This window comes from Lycium barbarum, chromosome 11 (assembly GCF_019175385.1).
Source record: "Lycium barbarum isolate Lr01 chromosome 11, ASM1917538v2, whole genome shotgun sequence".
Taxonomy (NCBI): Eukaryota; Viridiplantae; Streptophyta; class Magnoliopsida; order Solanales; family Solanaceae; genus Lycium; species Lycium barbarum.
This window is the reverse complement of record NC_083347.1, coordinates 19783660-19788903: the sequence shown is the minus strand read 5'-3', so window position 1 is coordinate 19788903 and position 5244 is coordinate 19783660. Positions and strand designations below refer to the sequence as shown.

Below are 5244 nucleotides of genomic sequence, written 5' to 3'. Positions count from 1 at the left end.
TCACGGCTGTTTGGGCTGCTAGATCTCGGAAAAATATGCAAAATCAAAAAAACAATTGCATAAATCGGATATCCGAGCGCAAAGTTATGACTGTTTAAAGTTTCACCAATTTACAACTACTCTTTCTCCTATATTTTTTAACTACGTTTTTATCTAATTGAATTAGATTTATATTCAAAATAAAGTTTTAATTTTAATTTCAAAAAAAAAAAAAAACAGTTTTAATTTCACGAATTGCAAAAAAAAATAAAAAATAGTGCCTATTTCGTGAATTGATTCACGAAATGCAAAGGAAAATAAAAAAAAAAATTCTTGCATTTCGTGAATCAAATCACGAAATAGGCTTTTTTTTTTCATTTCGTATCAACTTCGTTCATTTAATTGACGAAATAAAAAAAATCCATTTCGTGATTCGTGAATTGCATCACGAAATGCTAAAAAAAAACAGCTTTAATTACACGAATTGCAAAAAAAAAAAAAATTAAAAATGCCTATTTCGTGAATTGATTCACGAAATGCAAAGGAAAATTAAAAAAATAATAATTTCTTGCATTTCGCTACACATGTAGCGAAATGCAAGAAATTCACCGGCACGGAACAGTACGTTGTGTGGGTATTTCGTTGGTTATCCAACGAAATACCCATTTTGGTCTAAAAAAAAAAAACTATTTTTATCTAATGGCTGTAAAAATAAGCCATTTTGGCTCCGGACTCCAATACAAGATTCAATACCCAAATCTACTCCAAATGAGCTCGAATTTAAAACGTCAGTTCTAAATATCATTAGACAAATCTCAATCGACAATTGGTCAATAAAAACAAATCTAATGAACTCATTTTGCAGCAATATTGATTTGCTAATATTTTCTTTCTAGGGGTTGTTCATGCACTAGTTCCTTTTTTTCCTTCTCCTGTTCCTTGTAGAGTTCTCATGTTGTAATAGGATCAATTAGCACTATAGAGACTACATCTTTCAAGTTATTTTTGGAAAAAGTATAAGCATCTTCATCTGTATAAAAGAATTCTGCCACCCTTGTAAGGTTGAGCACTGACATGATCAAAACCCTTGGTACGACTGTAGGTTTTAAGCATATCCTCGATTCAGATCCTTCCAACTGTTCTCTATTATTTTCCTGATCTCCATGCGAGCCTTTTTCTTTGTGGTACCACATTCATTCATGTAACATTCAATACCAGAAGCTACATCTCCTCTTTCCAGTTCAATCTGTATCAACAATATAGTTGGAGAAACAAATTAATTAAAATAAAAGGAAACATTAATTACTTCAAATTCAATTGGTATTCTGTACATCCTAATCATTGAGTTATTATTTGCACGTACAACAATTTTCTTGAACTTCCAATTAATAACTTCTTTACATTGACAACATAGAAGTATTTTTTCGTTATCAGGTCACATAAAAGATAACTACATATAACTATCGATAATACGTATAATTATCTGAAAAATAAGGATATATATTAAAGGATTGCACATTTTTTTTTTTTTTTTTTTTTTACTATCATACCTCATGAGTTACAAGATCATTCAGTAGTCTTGCAATGATAGACGAAGCGACGAGCATCGTAGGTTCAGTTGATATCCAATCAAATGCCTCCTTAGTTGCCACATCTTCCATGCCTAACCAAGAAGTAGTGGCAAGCAATAGGTAAGTGCTGGATGGAATTCCATTCTTCATATACTGCTCCGTTGTTGGGACATTCATCTCATGATACCATTTGGCCTCTTGGAGATAAGCCCTTAGCAACTTTTTCATCTGAAATATTGTTAGAGAGTAATGAAGGTATACATTCAAAGGCAATGGAGCTTGATTTATTACGTTAAACTGAATCCGGTAGTTTTGACGCACAATGCAAATTTACTAAAATTTTAACAAAAATTAAATTTTGAGCCCCTAATTTCAAAACGTTATGAATTTAATATTAACAGCTTAAAAGTTGGAGCCATCAACCTTTAAATTTCGCATTCCTCTCTGATCAAGTGATCATTAAGAAGTCGTTCACTAATTTTTAATTACCTCAGTTACGGAATATTTAACTCGGTATGCATTTTCAAGATTTTCCAACTCTCTCTCCACTTCATTGTAAACTTGTAGAAGAGCACGGTAGGAGAACTTCATACATGGCGGTAGTTGTTTAGAAGCATCAATGTTCCACCTATATATATATATATATATATATATATATATATATATATATATATATATATATATATATATATATGTCAAATTAAGAGAAAAAATATAGGGATAATTGTACTTTTGTTCTCTAACTTATTAATAAATTATGGGTTGGTCCTTGTAATATTTGATTCGGTACATTTAACCTTTAATTAACATAAACGTGTGATTTTGGTCCTGGTATATAGGAAATATCTTGTATTTAGACTAATTTGAAAACTAATTATCCTCAAAAAATGGATTGACAATATATATTTAACATAACGCATGTGTAATTAAATAGTTTAATAGTTCATAATTCATTTACTTTTTGGAAAAATTCACAAGCATAAGATCAAAAGCGCACATTCAATTAATTGAAGGTAATATATGCTTAACCATATAGCAGAAGGATCAAAATAAGAATTTACAGATAACTAAGGGACCAAAGATGCCATTGTCCAAAATATTTTTTACAGTGATAACGTTCTTAATTTCTCTACCTAGCTAATTCTTTTAATTGTTGAAATATAAAAATGTTGTAAGCTATTGATCGACGATGTGAGACAAAAAATATAACCTTTCAATTGCGTGTGTAAGGAGAGTAAGTTCTTCTAGTGTGCCATAGGTATCGTAAATGTAATCAATAATAGAACAAAAGCATAACACTTTGGTTAATAGTTTCCGTGCAACACTATACTGATGTTCAAAGCATAGACCTAAACTCCAGAAGTATAATTCAACTATTCTGTCTCTTGCAAAAGGTAGTGCCTGCGCGATTTGCGATTCTTTCCACCACCTAAAATGTAAAGAGGAAATATTTTACTTATGCAGGCAATAAGAATCACTACTAAAAAAGGGAATTTTTGATGGACGTCCGGTCAAAAAATTGTCGGAATTTGGCTCGTCAGTATTGTTTTTTATGAATTTTTGGTAGATTTTCGTAGGAAACGTCGACAGAAAATTTCTTTTTTAGTAGTGAATATTACTTAAAAAATGTACTATATAATGCTGAATTACATACAAGTTTCAAATGGTAATTAAACATTGCATTACTAATGTGGAGTTTTATGCAGGTATTATAACATTTTATTATGTAATGCAACCAAACGAGCACTCAGCGTTACAAGGTTGAGTTTTAGTTAACTTCTTCACATTAATATTGTAAAAAATAAAGTTATCTTTTATACTATCAGGATTCAGGTAACCTACAGAGGGAACAATAACTTAAAAAATAAGGCAGGCCAACCTACGCTAATAGCGTATAAATTATTTATACTAACAAATAACAATGTATATAAGTTAAATATGATATGATTATATTAATAAATGTGTAGCTTGCTAGTTTACCTTGTGATATCAGATAGCTCCCTTTTGTGCAATCTTCGTAGGATGTTGAAGTCCAATTTAGCGAAGCTTAATTAGTAACACTTCATTGTGCGATTCATCTTCTTGGTAAAATGCTATGTATTTCCTTGTTCCTACCCTCACTATCGTATTGTTGATTGGAAACTTTAATGAATTGCTGATTTGCGTCTTGCGCAAGAGAATTGCTCAATTTAGGCAAAATTAGCTTCAAATGAGTGATGGTGAAATTCACTGCTTCATACAGAATTTTTTCAGCCTCGACTCTAAATTGTGCAGCATCATACAAGCTCAACAATCCTTGCACGTTGCTGACTACTAGTGCTTTCTTGTAATTTCCTTGGTCGTCAGTGAACTTCCTAAAAGCATCTGCTCCATTTATATTTACACTGTCAATATATAAAAATTAAAACTCTTCTTCAAAAAAGGACAAGGCAAATTTTCACAGTTAAGCTTGCATATCGATTGCATAAGCATTTAAGTTATTTATATACACTGACATTATAAAACTTGTTTGCACTATCAATGTAATTAAACTCTATATATTATAGCAGATTATCTTGATATACCAATTAATTTCATATTTATCTGTAACTACCTTATAAGTGATCAGCTGGTTATGTAAATATTTTTTCACCGACAACTTAAACTCTTTTACTTACCAGACGAGACATAATAACCTTGTTGCCTAAGTAATCGAAAGCTTAGAGAAACAACATGAAGGTCATCGTCATCGATTTCACTAATCCATTCTTCATAAAGAGTATAAAAGTAACTCGAGGATTCCTCAATCTCATGTTCAAAGTGGTACGCTACTCCAAGCAATTGGATGGTGTTGATCAGGTCAATTTTTTTTGCAATGATTTGGAAGGTGCCATCACTAGCATTTTTCTCACTTCTTCTTTTTGGTCTTCATGTTCCTTCTCTTCCCATTCATTGGCTTCCTACACAAGTAAATTTTGAAATTTAATTTGTTAATACAGTCAGACCTCTATAACGGAGTTCGGAACCAAAATGACCCCAAAAAAGAGCTTTTGAACCAAAATACCCCAACAAAAAACAAAAAGGTGACAAAACTACCTTTAGCGCAATAATTTACTGCGCTAAAGGAGTTAACTGTAATGGCGACGTTAACTCTTTTAGCGCAGTAAAAGGGCACTCGTTTTTTTTTTCCTTCTTCTTTTGGTTAACCCCTCTTTCTTTACACTTTTTTACGTACTTTGACCATAGATTAATCATGCTTTGGGACCCCGAAACTTCAATGTTTTATATAGAACCCTACTTATTTTGGTGCGATTAATAAGGCAGACTCAATACATCAAGGATAAGCAAAACTTCAGATTACCGTTTTAGTGGTTAAAAAGTGCTCGAATTCCATTTTTGTTTGAAGACTTGGTGTCATTAGCTTTAAGTTCTTTATGATTTAGACTTTAGATTTAAGTGTACTATTTTTTAGTGAAAATTGCATCATTCATACCAATCTCAAAATAATTAAATTGTATCATTCATAACAATATGAAAATACTTAAACTTGTTCATTAATAATAAACCCAAACTTTTTAAAATACAATCATCAAAGAAAGAAAAAAAACTTAAATACATTCATCAATTCATGCCCTTGAGTTGATCTTCCGCCACCACCGCAAGATGTGCCACCACCACTAGATCTGCCACCACCACGAAAGTTTCCTCCACCACG

The 5244-nt window shown here is 31.6% G+C and overlaps 1 pseudogene; it reads right to left on the bottom strand.

Moving 5' to 3' along the window:
- Nucleotides 1-810: 810 nt before the first annotated feature.
- On the bottom strand, nt 811-4447 carry LOC132619081 (sesquiterpene synthase 15b-like; annotated as a pseudogene).
- Between the last annotated feature and the right edge of the window lie 797 nt (nt 4448-5244).